General features: G+C 40.3%; 1 protein-coding gene across 1 annotated transcript in view; it reads right to left on the reverse strand.

Annotated features, from left to right (window-relative positions):
- LOC126267803 (cilia- and flagella-associated protein 157-like) overlaps positions 1-21,643 on the reverse strand; it is an 86,124-nt gene that overhangs the window by 63,779 nt on the left and 702 nt on the right. The gene's annotated exons all lie outside the window — the stretch shown is intronic.

Below are 21,643 nucleotides of genomic sequence, written 5' to 3' on the forward strand. Positions count from 1 at the left end.
AACGTGGTCGCACCTGTGCGGGAACTGGTAAAGTCGGCAATGTTGGGAATGGGGTAGGTGTTCATGCATTTAGTCGATGGTAGTCTCTGGACATGCGCCAGGACCCATCTTTCTTGGGTGTCATATGAATGGGTATAGACCAGCTGCTGGCAGAGGGTTCGATGATGCCGGAGCTTAGAAGTACAGAAATCTGCTTTTTAAGGTCAGAGAGGTGTTCAGGACAAAGTTGATGTGGCTTACTGGAGATCGGGGGCCCGGCATTAGGCGAAGCTTGTGAACTGTGCCATTGGTGATGACGGAAATGTTGCCGGCAACACTGGAGGTGGTTTGTTTACAATGTGAGGTAAGCGAAGCAGTCGAGGCGAGGTCGTGGTGTTCGGAGCCACTTGACGGATCCAACGGGAGCTGAGGCAGTGAAGTGTTCCAGGATCAATGTGACAAGATGGCCGCCATTCCAAAGCAGTGGCACCATGGTCGGGTGAGCTCGGTAGAGCTTGCGAAGCGTTAGTGAGTCCATTGTCCAAGGGTGCAGCTTGTGGAAGCACTAGCTGTGAGTGCACTGTTTGTGTCAGTGGCGCGCATGAGCCAAAGTTGCATAGTTTGAGGTGCCGTCCACAAGGGGAGGGGTAGGAGCTATCAGTACGGGAATACGTGACACTCGTCACGCATGCGCACTCGTGTCCGGCCGAGTGTCAAATGCTGCCATGTAAGGGGGGTGTGGTCCTGTGGAATTGTCAGTACACGTTATGGTAGACTTGATAGCACAGTTGTGAGGGGTAGTGGGAGGTAAGCACACGGAGGCTCGATTGCTGGTACTACAAGCACTTTCAGCTCACTTACTGAAATGCTTTGTCCTTGCTGCAGTGTCTGTAATTCCTTTGCTGCATTGGATAGCTGGAGCTGAGTTTTGCGGAGCCAAAGGGAGAGCTCGAAGTTTTACTTGTGTAGGCGAGCGATGTTTCCAAGCTCGACAAGGCACTTGTGTGTTGTTTCTTGTAACGTCGTCGACAGAGACGAGCATGTACGGATGAGATGAGCCTGGACCGACATGTCACAGGGGTTTCCTTGAAGGAGCACAGGGGAAGTGAGTTTTGGATGGGTGATGAAACACAGTGTATTGCGCTAGGGCTGGTGAAAGTTTGTGGTGTCACAAGAAGTCAACGCCTAGTATAGGTTCCTCAATATTGCACACTAAAAAAGTCCACTCGAGTTTGCTGTTTGCAGGGAGTGATATGACGTGGGAGCTTGAACCGAAGCAGCGTAGTTTAGTAGAATTCACAGCTTGCAGTGAAGTATGATGAGGGCGGATGTTCAACGACACTAAGGACGTAGGCAGTAGTGAAACATCGGCGCCTGTGTCCACTAGGAAAAAGTATTCTGATGAAATGTCTTTAATATAAAGTCGTCCATAATTATCAGGTCGTTCCCGGACAGAATGGAGCACTGGGAGGTGCCTGTCATGTTGTGTGCAGGAGGCGGCACCCGGACCTACCTGCGATTTGCGTTTGGCAAGCAGCAGGGTGGTCTGCAGTTCCATGCTGCCTCACCAAACCATATGTGGGAGTAACAGTACGGGTATTGCGGCTGCATTTCCTCTGCAAATTTTGTTGCCAGAGCTGGTGGCCGAGGTTCGGAGGCCACAGCCAGTTCAGTTGCAGGAGGGGGCATGACCGAGGGAGGAGCCGGTGACGTCCCAGCTGTTTGTATATTGCATCCCGGAGCGAGGGGAACGGTCGGTACAGTGCGGCTATGGCTGCGTCCGGCCGTGGGACGAGGAGCCTGAACCAGAGACTTGCCAGGTAGGCAGTGGCTGGCAAAATAGAGCAGTGATGCCTCATGTAGTTTGTCAGCAATTGTCATTCTTTGCTCGACAGGTTCAGGAGACCTCTGAGCCGGAGCAAAGCAGATGTGTGGAGGTAGTTTATCTGTCCAGATGGTGAGCAGAGCTGTGTCAGAGAGCAGATCGTCGCTGACTAGGGCCCGTAGCCATCTCCAAAGTTGTGAAGGCTTGTAGTTGCCTAGTTGCTCGACGTGGAGCACTTGCCGTATTGCTGTCTCAGTTGAGCACCCAAGCTGATGTAGAACTGTCTTTTTGGCTAGAGTGTACCAGGTTGCTGACTCTGGAGCGTCAACCAGGTCAGCAATCAAGTCCTCCAGGTCGTGCAGGTGGGTGATAAGGCTCAGAAATCTGGTTGATTCGTCAAGTTTGAAATGGTCGAACAGTTCGTCCACAATTTTGAACCAGGTTGTTGCCCTGTCAGAACAGAACGGCGGCAGCATCGGTAAGCTTTGTAGAACGTTTGGAAGAACAGGGTGAGTTGAATTCGTCGGGACATTGCCTGAAACGAGCTGTTGTTGCTGCAGTATTCCAGGAGAGTATGTCTCCAGGGTATGTGGCTACGACGGTTGGTCTGGTGGCAGCGTGAAGGTGACGCATTGTGGTTGAACACGATCCGTTGTGGCGTGGAAGGCCGACGTGGGTGAGACACCTTAGTGTGTCAATTGTGGTTGTGGAAGTTCGACTGGAGCTAGTGCAGGAGCGACAGGTGAGAAAAAGTTCAAAGTTTGAAAATGCATCCCAGTCCGCGGAAAACTTGATGTGCGATCAGAGTTGGAGCCACTTGTGTTGCAGGGAGGCTGCAGTGGTGCAGGCTGTCCAAAAGCACAGTGAGGAAAATTATGTCGAACGTAGGGGGAAATGTGAGAATGTTCAGTATTCATAGTCACTTCACTCAAAACGGTGTGCGGAGAAGGTGAATGTCGTGGCACAAAACACTGAGGTGTAGCAGTAGGATTGACATGGCGGAACTACACAAAGATAATGTTTTGCTAGGTTCAAAGATGATGCTCAGATCAATACTGGTGTCGATCTCATTGGCGCCACACCTGTATTTTGCTTTAAGGCAAATCAGATTGTCAGAGAACACTTTCACATTTGTGAAGCTAGTGGCCCTTGATATACTGGTCTGTTCTGGTGTTCGTAATGAAAGTCTGTTTCGTTTTATAAATGCCCTGAGCCATTTCAGTTCTGCCATTTTCTCTCTTTCCCAGTTCTGTGGTACAGATTTTCCATTCCTCTTAGCATATTCATAGTTGCAGTTTTTGTGGTTAAGCTATGATGGATATTGCATGGAGTAGTAATATACTCAGCAAGTGTTTTTTCATCCTCTTCTGTGAAAATTCGTAGATGTTCATTTGATGGTCTAAAATTTATATTTTCAACTCCTAGACGAACAGCTTCTCTATGAATCGTTTAAGGGTTGATCTAGGAATACCCACACTTCTTTCTAATTTTTGCAAAGACACTTTTTCATGGATATGTTGACTGAGTGCGTCTTTCAGAAGTTCGGGTGGATACTCTCTGTGATTGGTAGTTCACTGCCTAATTCTTGGCATCATGAACCCTGCAATTCACAGAATGTGTAAGTATTATGTTTAATAATGCTTATGTTTATATACAGTAGTAAGTATAAGGCTAATTATAAGGGATATTTTCAGTGGGGTTAACTGGGTCACTGACCAGTTAATCCCAAAACGTGCGAGCACTTAACCCCACATGCACTGATGAATTATATGGTGTAATAGCATAACCTCAACCAAAAGAACATTTGTAAATAAGATATGTAATGAAGCCTTTAAAAACATACTTTTAAATGAAAGCATCACCACCTTATTTGATACTCAATGATTGCAGGCAGAAGAAAAACACAAATAGCAAAAAAATTACCTCCAATCTTGAAAACTCAACTATGGTTAATAACACTGCAGTAACCAGCTTTAGGCACCAAAACATCACATGAAGTGATGGAGGGATGTCAACTTTATATTTTCCTTAGACTAAAATTTCCCTTCTTGTCAATTTTTAATAGAGAAGTTCAGTTAACCTCTATGACCAGTTAACCTCACTTTACCCTATTCATCACTCAGATTCACACAATAAGCAGCTATTACACAAGACAAAAATTTGATGCTGATGTTCAAAATGCCAGCATGAAGTTATTTCAAAACAGTTTTATCCATCGTAGTATAAAACTATACAATGCATTACGAGATACCATTAAACATATACAGAAAATTGGTCACTTCAAATCTAAATTGAAGTTGTACTTGGGTGATCACTGCACTTTTACAAGATGAATGAATATCGACAAAAAAATTCTATGTTAACCCAATGTAGTCTCATACAGAAGAACATTTGTATGTTATCTTCCTATATATGGTGTAACAACATTTATTTAAGCATTCATCATTAACTGATATATTAATGTGCATTATTTTACATGCAAGGTTATAATTATATATAAAATTGTTAATATTATCATAAAAAATCCAAATATCATTTGCACATTCTGCAGCTGTACATAAAATGGATCAGTAAATCAGTCAAATCAATCTATGGGCTGAAATCGTAGGTTCATTGGAAATCATAAGTAGGTAAAATTTTTATCGGAAATGTTAGGGGTAACTTCTAAATCTAATTTGTTCAAATGAGAAGGATGACTTTCTTTTGCTTGGCCCACTATTTAGCAGTTCTGTGCATATCCCTCCATAAACCACCAGCAGCAAATAAGATTCATTCTCTTTCCAAGAGACTAGCACTGAGTTACAGTTACCTAGCAAGAATCTCTCTCCTGAATCCTGCACTGCTGCCATACTTCGTGACAATGAATTTTTCATTCAACTGTCGGATTTCCCCCCCTGTAGCAATATGCCTGTAAACGTGTATGTGTAAATGTTTCGGTGCGATTAAGAAAAAAAAGTCATGTGAGAACAATAAGTATGAAGTGCTTCAAAAGCAGATGAGGGAGATTGTTTACCACATCTAACTTTTTCAAACGTGAATTTGAAAACAGGACTCCTACACCTACATCTACATCTACATCTACATCCGTACTCCGCAAGCCACCTGACGGTGTGTGGCGGAGGGTACCCTGAGTACCTCTATCGGTTCTCCCTTCTATTCCAGTCTCGTATTGTACGTGGAAAGAAGGATTGTCGGTATGCTTCTGTGTGGGCTCTAATCTCTCTGATTTTATCCTCATGGTCTCTTCGCGAGATATACGTAGGAGGGAGCAATATACTGCTTGACTCTTCGGTGAAGGTATGTTCTCGAAACTTCAACAAAAGCCCGTACCGAGCTACTGAGTGTCTCTCCTGCAGAGTCTTCCACTGGAGTTTATCTATCATCTCCGTAACGCTTTCGCAATTACTAAATGATCCTGTAACGAAGCGCGCTGCTCTCCGTTGGATCTTCTCTATCTCTTCTATCAACCCTACCTGGTGCGGATCCCACACTGCTGAGCAGTATTCAAGCATTGGGCGAACAAGCGTACTGTAACTTACTTCCTTTGTTGTCGGATTGCATTTCCTTAGGATTCTTCCAATGAATCTCAGTCTGGCATCTGCTTTACCGACGATCAACTTTATATGATCATTCCATTTTAAATCACTCCTAATGCGTACTCCCAGATAATTTATGGAATTAACTGCTTCCAGTTGCTGACCTGCTATTTTGTAGCTAAATGATAAGGGACCTATCTTTCTATGTATTCGCATCCTAGTGGTGACTTTTGAAGACACAAGGACTTACTGAAGGAGCATATGGTGCCGGCAGGAGTACAGTAGGAGAATTGTAAACGAAAGTGTAGAAACTACAGAGACCTTATGAAAAGATCATTTTGTGTCACTTGGAAAGCATTGAACCAGTAACACAAATGGTCAGTTTTGACAACAATGTTTTAAAGCACTTCATGTGAATGGTGAATGCCCGATATCACAAATCTTATTGCAATTGTGCAAGAGAAAAGCTGCTTCAAAGGTAGCTCTTCATCAATGTAAAGGATTTTAAAAGACACTGGTTTCAGATATGTTAAGAAGGGAGTTTTTAGTTGAAGTCAGTGACATGGGTGCATCATGAACCACACCCCTTCCAAAGATGCACGATACAAGTGAAGGAGGTAGTTCAACAGTGTATTACCTTGACGAAACACATTTGAATCAGAATCGAAGACCTGCTGGAAAATGACTGACTATTCTTCTGGTTTTATTGTTAGAAAAACAGCAGAAAAACAGAAAACAATGCAGAAATGAATGCTGTCAGTTTCATGAAACGGTTGTCTGAACATTTCTTAACAAGCCTTGCTTCGAAGTCAGTCATTGTAGGTACTATCAAGAACAAAAGTATGCGAACGACCTGAATTGTGATCCGCCTGACTTGCATCCAACCAACATAACGTAGCTATCTAGCACGTCCTCTAGTTGCTTTGCGGTAGAGTCGTTCGACTATACAAAATGGATACCACGAGAGACAACTAGACAACACTGTTCTTCAAGGCAATCAGTGCGATGTAACATCACACCATGATACTGCAAAAACTAAAAAATACGTAATTAGAGATGAGTTAGTCCCTAACGCTTGTACAGGTTACAATGATTTTCAAAAGCGTTAACCATCTCATTACAATCTGAAACAACTAATTATGGCACATAAACTTCTTAAACAAAGTAAATGCTTGCATCAACAAGATATACTAACACAATGTCTGGACTAATAAAGGTCTATGACAGTTCGAAGTATTTTTCCTTTCCCACACCTGCTAAATGTCCCAGTGACAACTGGTATTCGCATAAAATGGTCGTTAAAGGAACTAGTTAAAGAAAACGCGAGAAACAGCGGTAAACGCTCTATATAAACCGCAATATTAATGGAGTATAATCAGTAACCTCACTGTACTGATTATTCATTAAGAATTATTTGCCCACATGTTTGAAATACTGTATAAATGACATGATGGAATTTTTTGTTCTGGATCTGGACAGAAACCCAGCAGACGTAGCCACTACTAACTAAAATACACTTTCGCACCTGCCCGGGACTTGATCAAGGCAACGATCATCAATGCTGACTAGCGGTAAAGAGACGTGAAATATTAAGGTTTTCACCAGTATTAGTTAACACCTCTGAACTTGAAACGAAATGGCGAAATTATTTCTGCTACATCAAAACCATTATAGCTCTGTTAACTAACCGCAAAAGACGTTTAATATACTCTCCTTCACAAGTAACCAAGTATACGTGTGCTGAAAATTGGAATGCTATGATTAAAAATTTTGTGACGGGATTTTCTACCCAGCACGTTATTGGATAGTGAAATAAGTAAAATCAGATGTTAGAAATCGAAATTATTTACCAGCAGCGAGCTGTATCAATATGAGATGAGGGTAAAATTTGTTTTGCTTGCCCAGGGCTCGAACTCGGAGCGTACTGTCGCAGTTTCCGATCCATAAATAGACGTTAAGTATCAACTGCTTGCTCAGTCGAGGACTAAAAATTGCAACTTCTCAAGTTCAAATTGAATATGAACACAGTAAACGAAATAACCATTCCTAAATTAAATAAAATCAACTCTTTAGTGCTAGTTTACTGGCGACAGAGCTTGTGCCTACGGCGGCTGCCGCCTTCGTTCTGGCGCCTTTTAACCCGAGGCCTGGTCACAGTGTCCCCGTCGCCCGTCAAGGAATCAGGGACGGTAACGGGAAATATTTTGTGGGAATTTTTATTTACTTATTTTTATTTACTGTTTTCAATATATTCGTAATTTGGTTTTATTTAATATCAGAACAAAAATAAATGTACCTAGCACCGCATCATGCTCTGAGTAAAGTAAACAGTATCTCGGGACGTTCCTACACCGAGGTAATGTATATGGGGAAAACGAAAAAAAAGTCCTGTGTACATGCTGCAGAAGGGTGTGTCGCTACTCTCCTTATGCTTCATCATCTAGGTATGTCTTCACGTATGTCGTATGTTTTCCACAGAGAATCAAACTTAGTCTTGTCAGCTCACAAATGGGTGTCTTCTATCTGTTGATGATCCAGCTGCGTGGAGGGTCGCTAGAGAACGCCCTAAGTAATTAGAAAAATACTGTCTGTAGTTTGGGTTCTGTATGATCTTGCAATGACGTTCTTGTAGGTAGTTCGAAAAGTCGAATACATCTTTAGGTCCATCGTGAAGTAAGTAGTGTACTGCATGTGCATGGATCCACATGACAGCGTTGGTCTTGGTATGCGGGAAATACTGTTGATGCGGAAATAGTAAAAACCGAGGTGTAATGTGTTCTGGAGTCACTCGTAGAAAATATGACAAAATTTGCATCAGCAAGCACCATGCAGCTTCTGTCGCGCCACATGTGAGACGGTGATCATCCGTGTCTAGCATCCCGCAGTCTACACATAGAGGCGATTCCGCCATGTTTATCTTGTGGGTGATCTGTTTACCATTGACTGTGATGTACCCATGTAGCGGATGTTTGGTAGGCGCCTCTGCTGTAGGACATGATATATCCCGCGCCGACGGCTGTTTCGTCGGTGGTACTGCGATACGGACATAGCTGTGTTCAACGTGAAAGTTCCCGAAGTAGTAGAAGGGTGGGGATATGTCTTGCGTCGGTAGTGGGGGCATAAGGGAGGGCGGAGCTAAGGACTCCAACAGTAAACCTGTCAAACTTTCCAGGTGGTGGCGCCACAGCTTGATGTGTGAGCTGACATACAGGGCCACAGCTCTGCCGTGGACATGGACTAGATCAAGACCTCCCCTTTCCGGGTGAAAGGTCAGCGACTCATAACTGACTTTGAAGAGCATGCCTGTGCTGACGTAGGCTCCGAATGCCGCTAATAGACACCGAGCTATCAGTAACTGGACTGGCCTCCAAAAGCTGCTGACCTCAATCCTGTAGAGCACGTAGGGGCAGAGATGGAGAAAATTATTAGGTGTAGAAGACCTACACCAACAACCAAGGCATCGCTGTCCGAAGCAGTTCATGATTCTTGGGAAGAGCTGTCACAGAAACTTGTTGCCTCTGTTCCTTGGCAGCTAAATGCTGTTGTAGAGGAGGATGGAAACTGGACACGATACTGAATCCATTGTGTCATTAGGAAGGAAACTTAATGACAAAAGAACTTTTTGTTTACCGTTCGATTACCCTTATTGAGCATTTACGTTACACGCGATGTTTCTGATCAATCGTTACATCATTGAGAGATGAACACTAGGTTCAAATGAAGACTGAAAAATCCATGGTATAAATGAAATTCGATCCTGGGACTCTTCTAATTGCAAGCGCGCATTATACCGCTAAACTAGCAGGCCCAATACTTCCGACAAATATTCGTCTGTAGAATTTATGGATTACGTTTGCGAGTATCAGAACATTTGACATACAAGGCTGTATCTTTCGAGATACAGCCTGGGATCCAGCACTGCGTTCCGTATAAACCTCCTGAATCCAGCGATTCCATATTCTGCTAACAGTCATTGGATCTCCACCAACGCGAGCACCAATGTCGCGATACGATAAACCGCAATCGTGATTGGCTACAATCCGACCTTTGTCAAAGTCGGAAACGTGATGGTACGCATTTTTCCTTCTTACACGAGGCATCACAACGTTTCGCCAGGCAACGCCGGTCAACTGCTGTTTGTGTATGAGAAATAGGTTGGAAACTTTCCTCGTGTCAGCAAGTTGCAGCTGTCGCCACCGGCGCCAACCTTGTGTGAATGCTCAGAAAAGCTAATCATTCGCATATCACAGCATCTTCTTCCTGTCGGTGTAATTTCGCGTCTGTAGCAGGTCATCTTCGTGGTGTAGCAATTTTAATGACCAGAAGTGTATATTAAACGTCTTTCGTGGTTAGTTAACAGGAAAATAAGGGTCTTGATGTAGCACAAAAAATTTCGTCATTTAGTTCAAGTTCAGGTGTGCTGACAGCTTACAAATCAATCGTTTGACAAATACTTGAAAGTTACTCATCATTCTAAAAAGCGAAACAAGAGCAACACCTTTAGTTACACAGTTATTTAGTAAGCACCAAAGCTTCAGAGAGATGCTTAGTCACTTTTAATTGCAGACGCTGCAACAGAGGATCCCACATGGCGGTATGCACAGCGGTATAATACTAAGAGCTTACGACAAATGAATAGTCAGCTACTATACGGATTCCTCCTACTTACACCTATCGGAAAGACCATCGGGACAAAATTAGAGAGATTCTCGCGCATGCAGAGGTTTACTAGCAATCGTTCTTCCTACGAAATATTAGTGCCTGGAGTAAACAAATAGGGAAATGATAGTGTTATGTATAGTGCCCTGTATCACACACCTTAATATGGTTTGTGACATACAGGGGTAGATGAAATAATGTGTTACTCGCAGTTTACGAAATGCCTTTCTTGATGTTCGTGTTTTGTAATCAGTGTCATCGTGTGGTTCCCTCTGTTTTATTATGTGTCAGCAGCAGTGCCAAAGAAATCCTACGTAATAAATATTATTTTCACGTATTTAATAGCAAAAAGAATATTATTTCAAAAATGGCTCTGAGCACTATGGGACTCAACTGCTGTGGTCATCAGTCCCCTAGAACTTAGAACTACTTAAACCTAACTAACCTAAGGACATCACACACATCCATGCCCGAGGCAGGATTCGAACCTGCGACCGTAGCAGTCGCACGGTGAATATTATTTACTCATTCCGTTAACGGCATCAGGAGATACTACAGAACCTAATCGCTTCTCGGCTTCTAGCGGATAATTTTTTTTAGTTTGCAGTTATTATGAGACACGATAATAAAAATTGCTACAACAGCTACTTAAAAGGAGGGCCCCGTAAATTATTCCCCCGATATTTATATCTGATGTTCAAGTTGCAATCGGTAGCTAATTGGCCTTTACGTTTGTTAATTCTGGTCCCCGTCAAAGTGGCAGCAACCGGCGCTATCACAACTCCGGCCCTGCCACGTCTGTGTTGCGCGAGCTTGTCCTACGGTTACAAGCTGAAGAGACTTTTCGCATTAGCACGCGTCTTCTGCCTGTCACCAGTCTAATGGAGAATTGGCAACGTTACAGCATACATTTGGCAGCAATGTGAGCTTCGAATTACTTCCTGGACTGGTGCAAAAGTTTCCTACTAAATTCACTCACTAATACCTTATCATTCTCATTAAATATCCTGAATGATTCTCCCTTAGAGGATGATATGGAAGGTATCAATGAATAATTTTGATTCCAGGAAGCTCATTTCAACAGAAACTGCAGCTGGTTTCGCTATTTACGTCGCTGTTTAGCTGACGAATGTACGATTGAGGTGACACACAGGATAGGTTTGTTGTAGATGGCTGAGAGTGTAGGGGAAAAGTGCTTGGACATGAAATTGCGAACAGCACTTGCTGTCGGTTCAAATACTGGTGGCGACAACACTTTTTCCTTCCCTGCGAAATAGAATCTCGAAGGCAGATCAACAATCAGTAAAGACATCTCCACCATTATATCGCTACTTCTAATCTCTCGTCCGTGGATGTATAACATTTACAGAATTGCACACATGTTAATCCGTTTTTTTCTGCTTCTGTCAATAATATTGACTTAAGTGTGGCACTGAATGATTTTTTTAACTTCCTCTTGCTAATTCGTAATGATTTGGGGTACTTTGCCTTAAGAAGGCAGACTTTTTTGTAGCGTTATCATAAGTTGTAATCAATTTTATTACTATATTGCACAATGCATATGGTCTTTTCGGTAGTTTATTAAACACGACACGCAAAAATGGGGGAGATATTAATCAGCACCAACGTAACTCCCATATGATTCACAACAGTCTGACCAAGTAATCTGTAAAGCGTACAATTGACATTTAATGGCAGACATTAATATCCCTGTATTTTGAATTGTGTTTTACCTACAGATTTCACATTTTACCAGCATCGTTGCTAAGCGCAAATAAATAAAGAAAAGCAACACGATTTCCGCTCTCTTATAAAGGTTTCAATAATTAATTTAATTGAATAGGTAATTGTAAAAGCAATACATGTCCACTTTTTGGCAAAAATTAGATATGTGCCGAAAAGCCTTCAGGATACTTATATGCAGCACCTATGCAAAAAACACACTTGTCCTACACATATGAATGCTTTTACAGGCATACAGTTTTTCATGTTCTTTGCAGTATCAACATTAGTCCAGGATTTATGTCATTATTGCAAGAAATGGAAGATGGCAGCACCAAACGAACATACTCGGATCTTGTTTCATGTAGTGAGTAGAATCCATGCCAGATGGCAGCACATCTGACGCCTGTGATCTTGTTACCTGTGTGCATTGTTGTAACAGCTGAGTATACATTGTCGTTTAGTTTTGTTTATAGAAGACGTTTGTTTGGATTATCTATGGACAATGTCGAAGAAGAGAGGTAAGCAACCAGAACTATATAAAAGAAATGTAATAAAAGCTGCCAGAACGAAGGGAATTGGTTACATGAATCACAATGGAAGAGAAATTAATGCTGTAAAAATAGGACCTGACTGTGGGTAAGTTCAAAGACTATGTGAATGAATCTCTTGCCTGTATATATTTTACTTCTTAGAGGTTCCAGTCTGTTATACGTTTTATGGTACGAAAATATAGTATGCAGAATTTACTCTATCAATAAAAAATAATTGACTTTACGTAAATAATATTTTTTGCAACGCTTTTACATTTCCTGAGATTGGTATTCGTGAATTAATATGTTTCAGATGTAAGACACTATGTTTCAAGAGGATCTCTGAACATGAACCGATAGATATATTCACTAAATTTCACAATTTTGAGAGTAAGAACACACAAGATGGTTACCTTGCAGGGCTGAACGAGAAAGAAGACGTGGTACACAGTAGACCCCGGAAAAGTGATGGCCAGCCTAAGACAAGGGCACTAAATTATCGATATCATGTGGTAACTGGTGATGCTGGGTGGATCGAAGTGTGCAAAAAGGTATTTTGTAGCCTTTTTGGCATTACAAATGAACATGTGGGACGAATTTGTAACTGAGTGAAAAATAATGTTGGCCCATGTGACAGTAGAGGATGTACTGCTTCAACCAATGCAACACCACAGGAAGTCCTATCGATAATTGAGGAGCATATTAAAACATTCCCTACGAAAATCTCACATTATTCAAGCAAAGAAATGTATTACTTACATCCTGAATTATCTATAAAAAGTATGTACGAACTTTTCATGAAGTTATATCCTCATACCAGAGTGTCATACGGAATTTATTTTAGGGTATTCAATAAGCGTTTTAACTTACGTTTTGGGCAGCTGCAAATCGATAATTGCAGCTCTTGTGAGTCACTTTCAGTGAAGATTAAGAGTCCGTCATTGAATGATAATGCTAAGCGTGTGGCTGTAGCGGAAATCGGTACATAAAAGAAAAAGAAAAAAATTATATTTAAAGATGGATGCTGTTAAGGAGAAGTGTGCAGAAAAAGAGCATGTGGTACCATTGTGTTTCGATTATATGTAAAATCTACAGTTGCCTAAGCTCCCAGTACAGGAAGCTTTTTATTTATGGGAAATTAACGTAAACGCATTCCGTATTACAGACCTAAAGAGCAACAAATCTAAGGTATATCTGTACCAAGAAGGTACTGTCTACAAAGGACCTAGCAAAGTATGTTCATTTTTTGTTGATTACATCAACACAGAGATACCTGATAGTGTTAATGAATTACACCTGCTCTCAGATGGGTGCCCTGCGGAAAATATAAATGTAAAGCTTGTTACCATGGAAGAGATTTTGGGTTACAGAAAATGGTGGCCCAAATTTTATAAGCGATCCTGTTTGTCTGACGACAGTTATGGGATGAATGTGGACAAAAGCAGTAAAATAAAATTCAATGTCCTTATTTATGAGCTTCCATCACAGTGAAATATTTCCAGGTAAAGTTGACTGTTTCTATCATATTGATGGTCTCGTAAAACACCGCTTTTCATTGCGACATTCATTACAGACAGATCCCAAGTTGCCTACAGAAATTGCATATAATAACACAGTCGCAATCAATGTCAAAAAAATAAACATGTGGGACAATTCATGCAATATATTCCTGATAAGCACAAAGCCTTTTATCTGGAATTGACTGAGAGGCCTTCTGTGGAAGATGATTCATAATAAATTTTTTGTGTAAAATAACCTGTATAGTGTAGTGTTAATCCTTCATTGTCCTGTTAGGTGAAATAAGAAATTTAATTCCTAATGTCACGATATACATTGTCATATCTTTACTCTTTCCATACAGTGTGTGCATACATTAACAATATTTTTCAATTTCTCTGTAGAACAATATTAGACAATGTACAAGTAATACTGTATATTAAATTTATACAACAAAGTGATTTTTGATAACATAAACAAATGTTGATGTTAAAATGTCAGTCCAAAATGTTCATCCTGCAATAACAACATGAGTCAGTACAATTAAAAAAAAACGTTCATGCAAAGTTAATACATTTAAAGTACTTTGTTTTATTGTTAAAGCTTACCTAACATACACAGTCAATATTAAAATTAATGGATTTATCCTACTGTCCATTATTTAGCCCGTAGACAGTTTTTTGCTTCTCCTGAAAAATTTACTTTTTTGGACTAATGTTGTTTTTACAATTACTGATTCAATTTTAATGTGAGTAACGAAGAATTGGAGATTTCCGGCATTAAATCGAAAAGTATTCTCTATACATGGAAGGCACTACATAATTACTATATTTGGGCACATGGTTCTAAAATGATGAAAGAGCATACACTTTTTCTTCAATCACATGTGTAATAGCAGCATAATGAAGATAATAATAGCAACCATTACAGTAATCGTCGAATTATCTTGCAACCTCACACGCTGCAGTTGTATTTCTCGAACTAAAAAATTAGTTGTCATAGAAAAAATTTCATATTTGCATCAAATCGGAGCTATGAAGACTAGAATGTTCTTTATATCACGCAGTCATGAGATTAGAATAATGCTCGCATTAGAAACTAGCAAGTAATTAACCAATTAATAGAGAGAGCCGGATTTTTTCACAGCTTCTAGGCACGTAATCGGTCACAACAACACAATCAAGATGTTAGCAACTGTGAGTTGAAGTGGTCTGCTGGGTTGATCTTAGTTTGATAATTGAGGGGTGTAGGTTCGATTCTCACTTATGGTGCAAATTTTTAACATTCACGAAAAGATCTAATGCACCTATAGTAACCCCAGGTCCAGAATGTTACGTCGCACAGTGGTTCAGAATCCGCATTAAACACAATACACCTTCATTAGCAACAGTGTCAGAGACTGTTTAAATGGTGCCAGAACGAAGGCGACAGCCGCCGGAGGCACAAACTCTGTCGCCAGTAAACTAGCACTAAAAATTTGATTTCATTTAATTTAGGAATGGTTATTCGTACACAGTGTTCATATTTAATTTGAACTTGAGACTTTGCAATTTTTGATCCTCGACTGGAATTCGAATTCGGACCTCTGGGAATGGAACATATCTGGGTTGCAACTCTGGTCCATCACAAACATATTCATAATTTCATTTTACGCCCTAACATGTGCACATTGACAAACCACCGATAAATAATTTGCATATTTTATGTTTGTTCATGGATAGTCAACAATAACGATAGGTACCGTTATTTCTAGTGCTGGTGAGCAAGCAGTTGATACTTAACATCTATTTATGGATGGGAAACAGCGACAGTAGGCGCTGGGTTCGACCCCAGGGCAAGCATAACAAATTGTACCCTCATCTCATATTAATACAGCTCGCTGATGGTTAATAAATTCGTTTCTTAACATCTGATTTTACTTAGTTAACAATCAGATAACATGCTGGGTATAAAATCCCATCACAACATTTTAAATCACAGCATTCCAATTTCCAGCACATGCATACTTGGTTACTTGTGAAGGAGAGTATATTAAACGTCTTGATAATCGTTGCCTTGATCAAGTCTCAGGCAGGGGCGAAAGTGTATTTTACTTAATGGTGACTATGTCTGCTGGGTTTCTGTCCAGATTCAGAACAAAATATGTCGTCGTATCATTTATAGTTCAAACATGTGGGCAAATAATTCTTTATGAATAATTAGTACAGTAACTTTATTAATTATACTCCATTAATATTGCGGTTTCTATAGAGCGTTTACCGCTGTTTATCGTGTTTTCTTTAAGTAGTTCCTTTAATGAGCAGTTTGTGCAGAAACAAATTGTCACTGGGACATTTAGCAGGTGCGGGAAAACCTTATACAGAGGAAAAAATACTTTGAACTGTCACAGACTTTTATTAGTCGAGACATTGTCTCAGAATGTTCATGAAAATATTGTCTTTGTTTAAGGATTGCTACATAGTTTATGTGCCATAGTTCAAGTGGTTCAAATGGCTCTGAGCACTATGGGATTTAACTTCTGAGATCATCAGTACCCTACAACTTTTTTATCATTATTATTTTTTTAAATTTATTTATTGTTCCGTGGGACCACATTAAGAAGAAGTCTCCATGGTCATGGAACGAGTCAATACATGAAAGTATAACACGATTGTGGAAACAGATAAAATGTAATATAAGAAACATATTCAGTTGTAGATTGTAGAAACAGATAAAATGAAATATAAGAAACATATTCATGCGACAGTCTTTAGTTTAAATAAAGAAAACCAAGTATGTAACACTGGAATTTGCTTAATTTTTTAGCTCTTCCAGGAGCTCCTCGACAGGATAGAAGGAGTGAGCCATGAGGAAACTCTTCAGTTTAGACTTAAAAGTGTTTTGGCTACTGCTAAGAGTTTTGAGTTTTTGTGGTAGCTTATTGAAAATGGATGTAGTAGAATACTGCACTCCTTTCTGCAAAAGAGTCAAGGAAGTGCATTCCACATGCAGATTTGATTTCTGTCTAGTATTAACTGAGTGAAAGCTGCTAACTCTTGGGAAGAAGCTAATATTGCTAACAACAAATGACATTAAAGGAAATATATACTGTGAGGGCAATGTCAAAATTCTCAGACTATTGAATAGGGGTCGACAAGAGGTTTTAGAACTTACACCACACATAGCTCGAACAACCCGTTTTTGAGCCAAAAATACCCTTTTGGATCAGAAGAATTACCCCAAAAAATAACACCATATGACATAAGCGTATGAAAATATGCGAAGTAGACTACTTTTCGTGTTGAAATGTCAGTTATTTCAGATACTGTTCTAATGGGAAATAAAGCGGCATTTAGTTTCTGAACAAGATCCTGAACATGGGCTTTCCACAACAGCTTACTATCTATCCGAAAGCCTAGGAGCTTGAACTGTTCCATCTCGCTTATAATATGCCCAATCTGTCTGATTAAAATATCAGTTCTTGTTGAATTGTGAGTTAGAAACTGTAAAAACTGAGTCTTACTGTGATTTAGCATCAAATTATTTTCCACAAGCCATGAACTTATTTCATGAATTACATTATTTGATAATGTTTCAATATTACACACAAGATCCTTCACTACCAAGCTGGTGTCATCAGCAAACAGAAATATTTTTAATCACCTGTAATACTAGAAGGCATATTATTTATATAAATAAGAAACAGCAGCGGCCCCAGCACCGACCCTTGGGGAACGCCCCATTTAACAGTGCCCCACTAGGACTGAACATCACTACCACTCTCAATATTGCGGAGAATTACCTTCTGCTTTCTGTTCTTAAAGTAAGAGGCGAACCAACTGTAAGCTACTCCTCTTACTGCATAATGGTCCAATTTCTGCAACAATATTTCGTGGTCAACACAGTCAAAAGCCTTCGTTAAATCAAAGAAAACACCTAACGTTCGCAACCTTTTATTTAATCCGTCCAAAACCTCACAGAGAAAAGAGACTATAGCATTTTCAGTTGTTAAGCCATTTCTAAAACCAAACTGTACATTAGACAGCAAATTATGTGAATTTAAATGCTCCAGTAACCTTGTATATACAACCCTCTCAATAACTTTAGCAAACACCGATGGCATAGAAATAGGTGTATAATTGTCAACATTATCCCTGTCTCCCTTTTTATAAAGTGCCTTCACTACCGAGTACTTTAATCGGTCAGAAAACCGACCACTCCTAAAGGAAAAGTTACAGATATGGTTAAGTACTGGGCTAACATACATGGAACAATACTTCAGCATTCTGCTAGATACCCCGTCATAGCCATGAGAGTTCTTGGTATTTAGTGATTTAATTATTAACTCAATCTCCCTCTCATCAGTGTCATGGAGGAGCATTTCAGGTAACAGTCTCGGAACACTTTTTTCTACGAGCGCTGTATGATTCCCTGTTGGAACTAGGTTTCTATTTAGTTCACCTGCTATATTCAGAAAGTGATTATTAAATACTGTACATATATGCGACTTATCAATAACACAGACATTCCCACTACGCACTGTTTCTATATCCTCGATCTGTCACTGCAGACCAGCCATTTCCTTTACTACTGACCATATGGTTTTAATTTTATCCTGAGACTTAGCTATTCTATCTGCATACCACATACTTTTTTCCTTACTAATAACGTTTTTAAGCACCTTACAATACTGTTTGTAATGGGCTGCTGCATTTAGATTGTGACTGTTTTTAACGTTTTGATATAATTGCCACTTTTTTCTACAAGATATTCTTATCCCTTTAGTCAGCCACCCAGGCTGCATGTTTGTGCTAGTACCCTGTTTTGAACGTTCTAATGGAAAGCAACTTTCAAAGAGCACGAGAAAAGTCTTGAGGAAAGCATTATATTTATCGTCTACTGTATCAGCACTATAAACATCTTGCCACTCTCGTTCCTTGATAAGGTTTACAAAAGTCTCTACAGCAACTGGATCAGCTTTCCTGAAAAGTTGGTAACTATATTTAACATATGTTGCACCACAAAAATCTTTTAGACTTAAAATTTGTGCATCATGGTCTGAAAGGCCATTCACCTTTTTGCTAACAGAATGCCCTTCTAGTAATGAGGAATGAACAAAAATGTTGTCTATGGTTGTTCTACTGTTCCCTTGCACTCTTGTTGGAAAGAATACGGTTTGCATAAGATTATATGAATTAAGGAGGTCTAGCAGCATCCTTTTCCTTGCACAATTACTTATACAATTAATATTGAAGTCACCACATATGACTAACTTTTTGTATTTCCTATAAAGTGAACCAAGAACCTTCTCTAGCTTTAGCAAAAATGTTGTGAAATCGGAGTCTGGGGATCTATACATAACAACAGTAAGAAGTTTAGCTCCACTAAATTTAACCACACCTGCACAACATTTAAACACCTTTTCAGTGCAGTACTTTGAAACATTAATTGACTCAAATGGGATACCGTTTTTCACATACATGGCTACTCCCCCACACCGCAAAGAGCTCCTCGAAAACCTGCCAGCCAACCTGTATTATGGTAAAGGAAGCCTCTGAATTATCTCCTTTTTTAAGAAGCGTTCAGATATACAAATAATTTCAGAGTCAACATCTATAAGCAGTTCACTGACTTTATCTCTAATTCCCTGTATATTTTGATGAAATATACTAATTCCCTCAGTAATCGGATACCTAAGCTTTGTCTAAAGTGGTTTCTTTGTTAGAGAGACTTCCCTTAAGCAGGAATACCTATCAGATGACTTCAGTCTAAGAAAGGTACAGCTCTAACACCCACAACTACCGGAATTTTCCCATGAGTGATCCCACCACCCCCACCTCTGCTGTCACCTATAAGCTTTGCCAACCTCTCCTTTCCGTACCTGTTGAGGTGTAGGCCATGTCTAGTGAAATCCGTCCTGTCGATAGACTCCACCGACACCACTGAAATGTGACTCATGCCTTCTGTCATCAGCGCACCCCCAAGTCTCATGTTATTACGCCTGACGGCTGTATTAAGATGAGGCCAATCGTGACGCTGAAACAGTTCCACGAAATGCACATTCGTGTTGCCAGTCTGAGTGTCTTTTACAGGTCACCACCTATGTCATAGTCCTCATCCCTATCATTACTATTACCAGCCCCACCCACAATCACTACCTGATCCTCTTTAGTAAAATCCCTACATAACCCCCCTATGTTAACAGCCACCTGAGCCAATCCTGCATTAGGCTTCACAATGCTGATGACCTGGTAGTAACTCCCCAAAACTTCCTGCAACTGCTGGCCTACACCTCTACTGTGAGAACTATCTAACAGCAGAACCTTCTTCTTTCTCTTAGACTTTGCAAATGTCCTATCCACTGTAACTTCTGAGGTCTGCTGCATACTTCCTACATCTACAGCTACTAGAGATTCCTCTCCACTAGACTCTGACAGTTGATCATATCTATTACAAACACCAATAGTAAAACTATCTGAAAATCTCCCTCTCCTAGCAGATCTCTTGCCAACAGCCAGCTCCCATTCCCCAACCCCCTCCTCCCTCCTCATCCTATCTAGCTTCTCCTGTGCGTTTTTCAACTGCACCACAGATCTTACGCTCCTGCTCCTCTATTAACTTACTCTTGCTACATAACCTGCAGTTCCACTTAGAATAACTTAAACCTAACTAACGTAAGGACAGCACACACATCCATGCCTGAGGCAGGATTCGAACCTGCGACCGTAGCGGTCGCGCGGTCCCAGACTGTAGCGCCTAGAACCGCTCGGCCACTCCAGCCAGTGCCATAGTTAGTTTTTTCCAGATTGTAATGAGATGTCAACGCTTTTGAAAATCATTGTAAACTGTGCAAGCATTAGGAACTAAATCATCTCAAATTATATGTTTTTCTAGTTTTTGTAGGACCATAGTGTGATGTTACATTGCACTGATGGCCTTAAAGAATAGTGTTGTCTAGTGGTCTCTCGTGGTATCCATTTTGTATAGTCGAAGGACTGTACCGCAAAGCGATTAGAGGACCTGCTAGATAGACCGCTACGTTATGTTGGTTGCATGCAAATCAGGCTGCTCACAGTTCGTTTCGTTCGGATACTTTTGCGCATGATAGTGCCGTGCCAGTTGTTATTCAGCTATTACAGAGAAAACACCTAATACAAACACCAGGAAATTGGATATTTTGCGCTGGGTTAAAGATAAAAATATTTCATACAGTAAACTTTACCTTCCTGCATGTGAATGTGGTCACTCAGTTTTGCGTCTACCTACATATCAATGTCAGTATAATCCCATGGAATTAATTTGGACAAAGGTTAAAGGCTACATGGGAGAAAAAAATACGCTAGATAACAGTCGCTGAATGCCAACAAACTGTAAGTAATTACTTATTTACATTAGAAACGCAGCTCAAATGGCTCTGAGCACTTTGGTCATCAGTCCCCTAGAACTTAGAACTAACCTAAGGACATCACATACATCTATGCCCGAGGGATGGCGGTCGCGCGGTTCCAAACTGTAGCGCCTAGAACCGCTTACTTGAAAATCTAAAAATAACACATATCAAAAATAAACTGTATCGTTCTAGATCCCACATAAGATGCTTCAGAGTAAAAAGGAGGCTGGGAGATATAAAATACAGAACAGCAGGAAACGATTTTTTTTTCTTTTTACAAAACAAATATTTTCGTATTTGTGATTCGCAAGTTTGATGAATGACAGTCACTGAAGATTAACTGCTGTATATCTGTATTTCTTGAATTTCAGGAAAACAGAGTGTTTGTTGCATTGCTTTTCAAAGTCATTACGAATCATATCGAGTATGTAACAGAACTTTTCTCCCTTCAATTCAAATATCTGTAAAACTTGTGTGGTAGTCCGAATTACTGAGACAAGCATAGGTCATTCACATGCATTTG

Source organism: Schistocerca gregaria, chromosome 4, assembly GCF_023897955.1.
Source record: "Schistocerca gregaria isolate iqSchGreg1 chromosome 4, iqSchGreg1.2, whole genome shotgun sequence".
Taxonomy (NCBI): domain Eukaryota; kingdom Metazoa; phylum Arthropoda; class Insecta; order Orthoptera; family Acrididae; genus Schistocerca; species Schistocerca gregaria.